Consider the following 13,688-nt stretch of genomic DNA (forward strand, 5'->3'; position numbering starts at 1 on the left):
TTGATGAGGGGCCTGGGCGTAATTTCACTAATGGCTAAACCACACGCGTAGTCATCCTAGTTTGTAATCTTTTCAATTTAGTCACCAGAATTGTTTTTCTGGACATTTAATTTTGTCTTCTAATTTTATTCTATTATATTTAGTCATTACCAGGTTTTTTATATTTAAGATAAAATAACCTTTTAGCCCATATTAATTTTAATAATTTTATTTTATCCATTTAATTAAATAGGTTAAATTATACTATTAATACATAGTAGTTTATCATACTTCGAATTAGGCCCTTTAATTTATTAATTAAACATTTTAATCCCAAATAAATAGTTAAGGTTAAATTATGAGGTTAGGACATAGATTTCTTCAATATTTTGAATTAGTATTTAATTCTAATATTTTATTCTGTAATTTTAATTTTTTTATCATTTATATCTAATTTATTATTATTCTATTTATCATTATTTTTAATTATATAAATATATTTTATTAATATTTATTTATTTACAATATTAAAGAAAATGGCAGTCTTAATATAATTGGATGTCCTATTTTGGTATTTTAAATAATTAATATTATGAAATTTAAATATTTTTATTATTTTTAGGAAAAATTATTACATTTTCAATATTTATTTATTAATATAAAAAAAAGCTGTCTTAAAGCACCTAGAAATTCTTTTTTGATATTCATAAATAAATAAATATCCTATTTTTATAAATTATATATTAATTATTTTAAAAAAAAAATGTTTTTTTAGTTATTTATTTATTTTTTAATATCGAAGAAAGGAGCTGTCTTAAAGCACCTAGAAGCCCTTTTCTGATATTTTTATCTTATTTATACATATTAATTAATATATTTTCTTAAAATTATTTGAAATAACATAATTATGAATTAAATATATTTGAATTCTTAAATTTCTAATAATAGAGACAATGTATAATTAAAAAGTACCAATTTTGGGCGTTGTAGGGGTGCTAATCCTTCCCTAAACGTAACCGACCACGAATCTCTTTTTATTATTAAAAAGAATGAATTTTTGGTTAAAATGCAGATCCGTTTATCTTTTAATTGATGTTTTCTTAAAAACTCTTTTAAAAGATATTTTTTAGGTATTCGACCTACCTGACCCAAAAGGCCGATGTCGACTCCCAAATTATTTTCAAAACCATTTATTCACATCACTTTTCACGCCAAATAAAAATTTCGTACCCGGACGAAAACCGGTTACGATAGCTTGGCGACTCCACTGGGGAACGTCAAACTTTTAAAATCAATTATAAATTGTCTCTATTAATTATAAATTAAAAATTTATATATTTAATTTATAATTCTTTATTTTCAAATTTTTTATACTTACTATTTTTATTATTATGTCATTTTACTTGCAAATATTTTATTTCATTATTTATTTTTCTGTCAAAGGTTTGAACATTTCTCCTCACACACAACACTTGCATTGCATAACATAAAGCTCTATAATTTGAGTTTGTCCCTTTTAAGTGGGAGTGAAAGCGACGTCTTCGTGAGAATTTATTCTCCGTGTCAGACCTAGCAAGTAACTTTCGGGGTTCATATGTTCTATGTCTTCGTGAGAATTTATTCTCCGTGTCAGGCATAGAGAAGTGTATCCCCTCGAATTGAACTCGATCCACTTTAGTCTGTGATGGACTAGGATTGAGGGTTGATAGCCCAAGGGGGCATCAACAAGGACAGTTCGAGTACCTTTACTCCTAGAACTGAAAACCTGCATATAATAAACCCTAGAAACTCTCTCGATCTGAAACCATACCAGTAGGTATACACAAAGGAGAAATAAGCTTTAGCTTTTAATTTATTTTATTTCCTTTTCTTTTTCCTGAATAAATGTATGCGAACTAGAAATCATGCGGTTAGGTTAAATTTTCCAAACAAATCATGGAACTAGAAAACATGAGGTTAAGATTTATACATTGATAAATAGATTTTTTTAGTTAGTACTAACTATTCTATTTTTTTTCATGCATATTACATTGCTCTAATATGTTCATATTGATTTCTTTTGTTTGCATTACATGATCATGACATAACCAAAAGGTGTTGGCTTGAAAGACTGTTCATCATATTGGAAAGAAATCGTAAATGGACAAAAAGTTTTATGATCAAACAAAATATGATACGACCAAGGAAAGACATCCTGAAGAAACTACGAGGATCGAGGGAAGTTCTGCACACAGAGAACCGGTTATATTAATACCAAAAGTAATCCATAAAGATTCTGCCAGATTGATACCAAAAGCAGTCTATGGTAAGAGTATCAGTCGGGACATTCAGAGTAGTGGAGATTTTTATGAAGCTCAAGCATGTTATTTGAAGGATTTGAACTACCAAAACGAGAAATTGAGCACATAAATGAAAACCATGCATGAAGATTTTCATAAGATCAGTCAAACCTTTCAAAATGCTGGCCTAGGAAGTACCCCAGAAGAATGGATAACAGGGGTCACCAAGCTGAAAAAGAACTGCAACATATATGAAGATCTTGTTCAAGAACTTCTTGGATAGAAAAGATCTCTTACAAGGGAAAATGAGCAACTCCGAGAAGTGACAGAAAATGAAAGAGAATGTCATGGAAGAGGTTGCAGTCCAGACAAACAATATGTCCCTTAAGTTGATAGACTAATTTGGCTTTGGAGAAGTTAGGAATGAAATATATCCCTACATGTAAAGTTTTGTTTGATGTACCGAAACTTTTGCGTTCAATGAAATCTGTTCTAAGATGATCACTCTTGAGTAACACCTTTTCATACATACATTTGTATTTTGCATTTATACATTTTTACGTTTGTATTTACATTTACATATTTAAATTTACATCATGCATTAAAACATATTTAATTAATAATAATGTTATTTATTTCAATATCAAGAAAAGGGCAGTCTTAATATAACTGGATGTCCTATTCTGGTATTTGAAATAATTTACATTTACATTTGCATATTTACATTTGGCATCTTTGCATTTGTATTGCACAATTTGTATTCTTGTTATTACATTCACATATTTACATTTGCATTTGGCATCTTTGCATTTTTTATGTCATAATACATTAAAACATTCATTCATTAAAATAAGGATTTCAAACGAAGTGATCTTGGTTTTTCCTTGAAGCAAGAATGCTCAGCACGACACAAGAAAAATGTCTAAAGAAACTGAAGATAGGCTAGCCAAATTTGAGATAAAGCAGAAAGAAATACAAGAGGAATTGAGGAGCAAGTTGGCACAAATCGAAGCTAATTCTCAGATCGATCTACTGAACAATATGAAAGAAATGATTGATAAGCATTTAACTGCTGGAAAGAGTCTTGTTGAAAACCCACAAATTCTTTGGGTGTTACACCGTTCATATTCCTGAGTTCACCTGTACCCCAGGAAATTCAGTCACCAATTTATTTTGCTGTTAAGAACTCACCATATCAGCTGGAGCATCGTTCCCCACTGATTGTCCTACTACTTCTGAGTTGAAGCCTGATGAATTTTGTAATGAGGTCCTTGACCTAAACAATCAGTTGAGAAGGAAAAATTCACTCAACTACTGGAAAATATAGAAGAGGTGATAAAATCTATAGAGACAGTTGAGACATTTTATGGGTTTGACGCCAAAGAACTAAGTTTGGTCCCTGGCCTGGTTATTCCACCAAAGTTCAAGGTTCCAGATTTTGAGAAGTATAATGGGACTACATGCCCTTCATATCATATCACTATGTATTGTCGTCGTATGACTGTCTATGTAGAGAATGAAAAATTGTTGATCCACTGTTTCCAAGACAGTTTATCTGAGTCTGCATCCATATGGTATAATCAGCTAAAACGTACTCAAATACGTCCTTGGAGGGATTTAGCTCAAGCTTTTTTGGGTCAATACAAGCACATGACTGATATGGCCCCTGGTTGAACAATGTTGCAAAGCATGAATATGAAGTGCAATGAAAGCTTTCGACAATATTCACAATGGAAAGACGTTGCTTCTCAAGTACATCCACCATTGACTGAAAAAGAGTTCACTACTTTGTTCATCAGCACATTAAAATTTCCTTATGTTAATCACATGATAGGGGTTGTCCCTAATAATTTCTCTGACATCATCATAAGTGGAGAAATCATCGAAATGGCTATCAAGAATGGCAAGATAAGAGGCTCTGACAATACTAAAGTCAAGAAAGAAGCTGGGGTTAATACAATGAGGTCTTATTCAGTTAAACATGGTGTCAAACCTTATAAAGTGGTCAAGAAGAAAAAGAATGTGCAGGGTTCAATTTCCTCCCTTCCATTGTTCGAGTGAAAAACTGCATTAAAAAATGCTCTCAGCCAGATTAACTACTCCACGACTTGTTCCACCACAGTGGCCTCCAAATGAGAATTGGACCTATAAGGAGGTTCCTTGGATAAATCAGACTGGAATTTCAAATTGTTCAGCTAAGGTTCCTGGTAACCTTGAGGGAAATTTCCAAGATCCTTTAGAGCAAACAATTCAAAAATACAAGATAAAAGAAGGGGTTAAGGTTCAATGTTCAGAAACCATTGTTGCAACAGAAACTAATATAACCAAATCCTACGAAGAATATCAGGCACAAGAAAATGGGAAAAGAAATCAAAAGGCTCCCATGGATGTAATTCGAGATTAGCCTATAGGTCTAAGAAAGAATGAGGCAGATATAACCCAGAAGACACCTCAGATACCTATATCAGATTTTCTGAAAACCAGTAAGGCAAGGGGAAACTTAAGGAGTCTGGTTAATACTACCCCAGTTATAGCTGAAATGAGCATCCAGAACCCCCTCGATAATATGAGAGCATTCAGTCGTTCAGAACGATCAAAGAAGGTGATAGCCTCGCGAGCGAGAAAAACTCTGAAGGTGTTTCAAGAATCTATCTCATACCTGTACCCTCATTTGGTTAAAAGTCAATACATTACACCAAGATTGGTGAAGATGTCACCAAAGCCTTATGCCCATTGTTATGATCAAAATAGCTTCTGTAATTTTCACTTGGGAATATCTGGACATTCAACAGGGAATTGTTGGTCACTGTTAAAGGAAATAGAGACGCTCGTCGACAAGGGAGTCTTGACACAAGAAACGATCAAGGAATGGGGGGGAAATAAGGATAAAAATCCTGGGCCAAGTACACACCCAATAATAGATGAGTAATGATGCATAAACAAATGGAAGTGTTATCTACCACTGTAGTACTTTATATTTTCAGCATCTTGTTTGAATATGTTTTTGTTCCTTTCCTTTTGTGCAATAAATAAATATGTGTTTCTTTTATGGTTATGAGCAAGGAGTCAAATTTTAATCTTGAGATTATTGAGTATCAAGTAGATTAAATATTCTTTTAATTTTTCAAGAGTTATAGATCTATTGGCAAGTGGTAAAATTATATCTTCAATATCCCATCCAATTACTCGACCCTTACCAAAACCAAATCCTGACACTACATTTATCTAAGATTATGAAGAAATGTCTCTACTTGTTTTTGAGACATCAACTCTAGATGTTTACCTTCTCGGATAGAGTTGGTTGGTTTATGATATTATCACTTCCACCATATACATGACTTTAAAAGTCACACATTTGTCCTTCCAAACACAAAACCATCATAAACCAAAAGACCTCAAAAGAACCAAACTTTCAATTATTCGTGAATTTTACTGCAAGAAGAGACGAGATGAGGCATCATGGACCAACTCATTGATGATAATTTCGAGTGATTAGGGCATACTCAAAGAAGAAGGGGAAATTGATTGATTGAAATAAATATATATCATGCATTAATTACATTTTTCATGTAAATAAATTTAATCTTGAATATTCATCCCCTGTGGATACCTCTTTTTACAAAGGTTTCTGTGTATGAAATGATGAACGGCATTGTTTCATTTATCCTTTAATATATATATATATCCTTTGTTGTCCCCATTGAGCCTGAATAATTTTTCTTCTAATTCAACCCTAACCAAGGATCACCCTCTACATTGGGGGGCAAGGTAAAGGATATTGGCTCACAAGAATAAAGATTGTCAATACAGTTTTATTACGAAGACAAGTTTCCATGAAGTCATGAAAGTTTTGAACTTCAAAGTATGTCAAATACAGAGTGCTTGAAGATCAATCCAATCAAGAATAATGGAAAACCTCCAAAATGCAAAAGGAAAAGGAGGTGCTCAAAGCAATTGAAATATTATACTCATCCAGCAAAGAAAGAAGAAAAAAAAGAAGGAAAAAAAAAGAAGAAAAAGGAAAATTGAATCAAGATGGGTGACTTATTGAGCCTCAAGTTACAAGTTGATCAAGTACGAACAAGAGAGCAAGAAATGCTGAAGATATGAGAAATTGGAAATGAATCCAAAATTTGGCAGTCTAGAGGGATCCAAATAATGGAAAATCCCCAATAAGCAGATCCAGTTAAGCAATGCAAGATTGATGGCATCAGAATGAATGATCCTTGGTTTGATTACCCTTAACACTTATTTGGGCCTTTTTTATCCCTTTCTTTTGTAACTATAAGCCATGGCCTTCGTACTACCTGAAAAGTTCATTCTAATCATACATGGATTTCTAATAAAAGAGGATATCTTTAGAATTCATTCCGCCTCCCAAGATTGATTTTTATTTGTAAAATTGGTTTTTAAAATCTTTAATGCATGATATGAAAAATGATAAAAGGTGGGTTCAAGATATAAATTTTTAAATAACATCTTAGAACCAAAGAAGTGACATACTGAACCAACTTGAAAGAACCTACTTTACAAATCAACCTATACCTCAAATCAGTCATAATTTTGACACTTGCCATAGGGCTATCATTTTTGAATGATTTAAAAATGTAGTTGATTTTTTGATATTCATTAAATTCATTGTTTATGATTATATTGTGAACCTGAAAGGGATAATACTTTACAAAATTCTTTCATTCTTAATAAAGAAAGGAGAAAAAAACATTTCAAACAGGACAGTCTCAAATGAGGAAGGTCCTTGAAACAACTGTTGCTTATTCTACCTATGTTGTAGAAAAAGAATGAACGAGGCCAGAATAATGAAGCACTTCACATTTTTAAAGGCAAGTGGTCCAAGAAGCCAGAAAGTATGGAGAATTGAACTTGTGACACTCTCCTATGACATTATTAGTAGCTCATCAGAAAGATATAGTTTATCCCATGCTGAGGACGATAAGCATCACCAGACAATTATTTTCCCCAGCCATCATTCATGTTCTCTAAAGATTACATCATAGAACCATGAACAAGTCACTACCTGCACTCTGGTTATACTGTGATGTTGGCTCAAGTCTTGATACATCATTGCACTTCTTCTATGCCGATCATTTCTTTGTCAAGATGATATCCATTATGTCCTTCAGAAGATTACTGAATTTGAATTTAAGGACTTATGGCACATAATAAGACATTGGAACAAATTCTACATTTGTATGCCGTACAGGATTCCAAAAGTTGAGATAACCAGTTTTACTTTCAACTAAACCGTTCCATAATTCGAAAAGAGTGGGATATATTGAAGCAGCAGAAGAGACGTTTGTTGTAGCAATCATTGCAAGTAAATGCACCAACAAAAATCTTCAAGCCCATCACAATGTTTATTTCTTCCAGTAAGGTTGTTACGCTGGATGCCACTTACAACAAGGTCGAATTCGACAAAACTACTCATCAATGGCTCCAACCGATCATCATTCAATTCTTGCACATCTGTTTTCAAAAGATACCACCATGGAACATGTCTCTATACAGATCCTTGTGTATGGTTTTTAGGGAAACCTAGAAGCATTTCCACCTCATCAGATTCAAGTGGAGCAATTTTATTCTTTTCAACCCATACCAGATTCCATTTTCAGCACTCATCAAGAATATACTTCTGGACACTCGAAGGTGGCTCATTGTCATAAGCTTCAAGAGCCTTACAGATCTTTTCTGTCAATTTGGCACTTCCTGTACATGTTTATAAACAGTTCAACTTTGAAGGCCATCATTTCTTTGTCAATGGAAAAATATCATGTATAGTGCGTGGAGAAAACAAGAAATCTGTTCTCAATTGACAGATTATGAATATAGCCCCTTTTCAGTATAGCAGCATGAAAATGCTTTGAATCTACAAATTCTGGCTCTACATCGAATAAGTATTGTGATATTCCAGTCCAAACATTAACTGGAGCAAGTGCCACGTTCTCATAGTAGAAATAAGGAGATCCAATAGCATCTTCTGGAAGTGTTCTTTGAGTTATCTGATCTGATTTGGTATGAACCCCAAAACCAATCATTGGATTTGAAAGACGAATTTGCTCATAGTAGAAATAAGGAGACCCAATAGCATCTTCTGGAAGTGTTCTTTAAGTTCTCTGATCTGGTTCGGTAGGAACCCCAGAACCAATCATTGGAATTAAAAGATGAACTGCATGATCGTCTTCATTAAGAAGCTTCTTTTCAAGCTTCCTCTGCTTCTTCCTTTTCAAAAATCATAGCCCAAGTTTCGCCTTTGCTTGTAATTGGGGTCATTGTATAATGAATTCCTACCTTCTACTGGAAGAAGTACGTCAGCAGCCTTAGCCATTTGATCAGCACATATAAAATCTGTCAACTCTGCAATTGATGAATCTGGACCACATCTCTCCATGGCTATTGAAGCCTCAGCCTCTGAGAATCCCATTTTTGTCAAGTATAACAGTTTATTCTCCTCATCAGAATCAGAATTCAGGATTTCCTCGATATCAGAAGAACTATCAATATCTGTGAAATCATCCTGAAAGATCGCTTCATAATCAGATGAGTTATTATCAGAATCAACATGTTGCATGAGTGTGGATTTTTCAAGAGCCTGTACCACTGTATATGTAGTCTTGCTATTGCATCAGATTACTGTTCGCATAAATTGGTTTCTCTCCCACAGAAAAGTATATTTCAGAGATGACCTTCACTGAAAGATGATAAGCCACTGTGTCAACCTGGAATGAATGATTGAATACTTCTTAAGTTTATGACAACATAAAGAGAATTTCTCCAGTTACTTGACAACATTGATGTTCAGTAACACCAGAATGAGAGTATTCAAGATAAACAGATTTGGGGCATGAATAAAGCCACAAGTACAACAGTGTATTGTCAAAATTAGACCTCGTGGGGATCATGATATTCAAGTCAAACAGACATTGAGAGTCAACTAGAAGCAGAATATTGAGGCATCTCGAAAGCCCATTTCAGACAGAAATGTTTCATGTGGGACATCTTGAGGACCCATTTCAACCAGAAATAGAATATTGGGGCATTTTGAAGGCTCACAACAATATGAATATTTGGGCATTCTTGGAGGCTCATCTCAACAAGAAGCAATGTTGGGGCATGTTGAAAACCCTTTTCAATCAGAATCAGAAATGTTTGAAATATTCAAATATTTATCAGCAAATGCTGGGGCATGCTGAAAACCCATTTCAATCAGAATCAGAACTGTTGATGCATTTTGAACACTTGTATTAGCCAATGTTGGGGCATGCTGAAGGCCCACAACATCCTGTGTCAAGATCATTGTCTTGAACAAATATTTCCAATGAGACAGAAAGGTGTAAAAAATGAAAATGGTGAAACAGTGACAGCCGAGCTAACTATACATAATTGCTTCGTTCATCAGGCAGTTACATTATGATCATGTTGTTGAACAAATGTTTACTTAGCAAGTATGTTTTCAAATACCTAATCTTCTTAACCATATGTCACATGGTAATATGTTCTTTGTTAAGCTACATTACGGTTGCATGAATAAAGATGATCCCCAGGCAGACTACTCGATCCAGGGTTCAGTTCCTCAAGGTCTCAGCTTTGAATTTTGCATTCTCTGTATCAGTGATAATTAAAAATATTTCTTTGAGATTTCTGGCAGTTGTTTCAACCATACTGCTGGGATTATGAAGCTATTTTTCACATCAGTTTTTGCTTAATTGATGACATTGAAGAGAGAAGCTCGACTTAATTATATTACCCTTTCCTTTATTTACTGGGGTCATCATTACCAGCCAAGATAAACTGATTTTCCATTTTGGGTTTTATCATGAGCGTCTCATCCCCAGCAGCAAGAATTTCGTGAACCTCTTTCTGTACATGGATCCTACAGTTGATGTGTTTCTACTTCCTACAAAGATCATTATAGAAGAAAACGTGATCAGTATCACATTTGTCTTTGCCCAATATGATATCAAGATCAGTTAGTGTCTCCTATTCAATTCAACACTAGCATATCTTGAGAAATTGACCAACTTTTTGGTCATACCAACATCACACTTGAATCCCCATGGAGTTTTGTTCTCAAATGGTCTTGTGACATCATACAAAAGTTTTAAACACTGTGCAAAGAATTTTCTTGACCAGCAATCCAAGCAGAAGCCACATGAGATGATGAATGTGTTGTCAAATGTTTTACGAACCAGTGATTATGGTGTTGAACCAGTGTTGTTTTCATATGGTTTTCCTTTATTGATCCAAGATAAAGCATGTCTTCTTCAACCCCAAGGTTATAAATGAGATATGATGAAGATTTCTTTCCACAGAAGGGAAGCAGAAATTTTAACAACAAGAAACTATTGGAGCCAACTAAGATCAAACAATAGGTTGTTGTTAAACATCTTTACATGATATGGTTTGAGTTGCTTTGTTCGAGATCCAATTAGATGTGGAGACATGAAAGGAATTGGAATAAATCCTCCTTGTGATATGTTTCAAGAGTCAAATCAGAACAGACTTTACTCTCTTAATTAATCCCTGCTGAGTCAGGCATATCTACATCTACACTCTTCAAAGATGATAGATTCTCTTTTTAAAGATGACAGATTCTCTTTTCAAAGACGAAAACTTTATGGGATTTCTACACAAGTCCAAACAAATAAAGTTGGTTTTATCCAAGACAAAATGGGGCATTAAGGTCATAATTATGACTACGACAAGAGTTCCACAAATGAAACAATTCTTCTGAGACTTTCATGAAGCAAAGAATACATAAAGATACAAGTTGATCAGATGGTTCTTCAGAAATGCAAGCTTGATAGCATAAGTTGCTACACTGATATCCAGAGGTGACCCTGGCAATAAATGATGAAGTGGAGGAAAACCGAGTTCACCATTTTGAAGTCAAATGAAGATTGCATCAACATTCATGCATCATATTTAGACATTTGCAAAATAGGAGCATTTTCATTCATTTTATCCATGTTGAATATTTGACAGGAATTTCAAAATTTTAGCAAAGATTCAAATCCATCATCTGATGGATCAGCTTTTCCAGAAAAAGTTCATAATGAGAAGAACTCGTCTGAAGAAGGAAGAAGAAATTCATAATGAGAAGAATTTGTTCAACCTTTTGCTAAAATCCATCATTTGATGGATCAGCTTTTCCAGAGAAAGTTCATAATGAGAAGAACTCATCTGAAGAAGGAAGAAGAAATTCATAATGAGAAGAATTTGTTCAACCTTTTGCTAAATCCATCATTTGATGGATCGCTTTTCCAGAGAAAGTTCATAATGAGAAGAACTCATCTGAAGATGGAAGAAGAAATTCATAATGAGAAGAATTTGTTCAACCTTTTGCTCAAATCCATCATTTGATGGATCAGCTTTTCCAGAGAAAGTTCATAATGAGAAGAACTCATCTGAAGAAGGAAGAAGAAGTTCATAATGAGAAGAATTTGTTCAACTTTTTGCTTCAATTCATTACTCGATTGATCAACATTGCCAGGTAGAAGTTCATAATGAGAAGAACTCATCTGAAGAAGGAAGAAGAAATTCATAATGAGAAGAACTCATCTGAAGAAGGAAGAAGAAGTTCATAATGAGAAGAATTTGTTCAACTTTTTGCTTCAATTCATCACTAGATTGATCAACATTGCCAGGTAGAAGGTCATAATGAGAAGAACTTATCTGAAGAGGAAGAAGAAGTTCATCCGAGAAGAACTTGTTCAGCCTTTGCATGATTACATCACAGAAGGAGATAAATTATCATCGCCAGTGAAAAAGTTCATAATGAGAAGAACTTATAGCTCAGAAATTTAAACATTTCAAGCTAAAAATGGTGCTTTATGTCTTTGCTCCATTCCTGTTCCACAGCAATGAGCAAAGAGGGGCAGCTGTAATCACCATTTTTACCTCTTCATTCCAGCAGCCCCTCCACGTTGCACATTCCAGCAGCTCCAAAAGCCAGTTGCCCCTTCCACGTTTCAGCAGCTCTCCAACAACGACAACCGTCCAACACCTCACCAGCTGTCTCTTCCAGAAGACTCCACCGCCACACCAACGTTCCAGCTTCAGCCATGCCCCGTTGAAGACTCCAGAAGTGCCTCATTAATGCCCCATGTCGAAGCCCTATGGTGAGTCACCACCATAGTCCGGTGACTCACCAAAGGTCACCCCTTTGTGACCGGTCCGAGACGAACCTCATAGTGGCTATAAAAGCCACTGGTTCCCTGCAAACAAAAAAAGACAGAGGGGAGCAACCAAGATACAGAGACAGAGAGCAGAAAAAAAAGAGAGAGGACAGAAAACAGAGAAGAAAAAGAGGAGACCAACAACCAGCAAACCAAGAAACGAAAAATAAACGAGAGAACGGGAAGAGACTTACCAACATCGTCGAAGCCTCCACTCGCCACCATACGCCTCTAAAGCACTCGAAAACCGGAGGTATAAACTGTAGATTTGCTCCGATTAAGAGCTTTTTAAAGAAAACAGAGACTGTATTCGGCCTTAGGAGGTCGAGATTTGTAATCTAGGATAATTTGGGAATTTTCGGCCACCGGTGGTGGTGGCTGGCGGTGGAGCTCGTGGCGGCGTATGGCTGCCGGTGGCTCCCAGAATTCCCTCAGACGAGGGAAATATAGAGAGAAATGAGAGAATTCTCTCATAAGAGAGAGAATTAGAAAAAAAGAAGAAGAGAGAAATGGCCTTTGAAGGCCGGTTTTAGGGTATTTGTACCCTCATCGAAACGACACCGTTTTGATGAGGGGCCTGGGCGTAATTTCACTAATGGCTAAACCACAGGCGTAGTCATCCTAGTTTGTAATCTTTTCAATTTAGTCACCAGAATTGTTTTTCTGGACATTTAATTTTGTCTTCTAATTTTATTCTATTATATTTTAGTCATTACCAGGTTATATTTATATTTAAGGTAAAATAACCTTTTTAGCCCATATTAATTTTAATAATTTTATTTTTATCCATTATAATTAAATAGGTTAAATTATACTATTAATACATAGTAGTTTATCATACTTCGAATTAGGCCCTTTAATTTTATTAATTAAACATTTTAATCCCAAATAAATAGTTAAGGTTAAATTATGAGGTTAGGACATAGATTTCTTCAATATTTTGAATTAGTATATTTAATTCTAATATTTTATATTCTGTAATTTTAAATTTTTTTATCATTTATATATCTAATTTATTATTATTCTATTTATCATTATTTTTAATTATATAAATATATTTTATTAATATTTATTTATTTACAATATTAAAGAAAAGGGCAGTCTTAATATAATTGGATGCCCTATTTTGGTATTTTAAATAATTAAATATTATGAAAATTATAATATATTTTTATTATTTTTAGGAAAAATTATTACATTTTCAATATTTATTTATTAACATAAAAAAAAGATGTCT

The sequence above is a fragment of the Hibiscus syriacus genome, unplaced genomic scaffold, assembly GCF_006381635.1.
Source record: "Hibiscus syriacus cultivar Baekdansim isolate YM2019G1 unplaced genomic scaffold, ASM638163v2 tig00006570_pilon, whole genome shotgun sequence".
NCBI classification, from domain to species: domain Eukaryota; kingdom Viridiplantae; phylum Streptophyta; class Magnoliopsida; order Malvales; family Malvaceae; genus Hibiscus; species Hibiscus syriacus.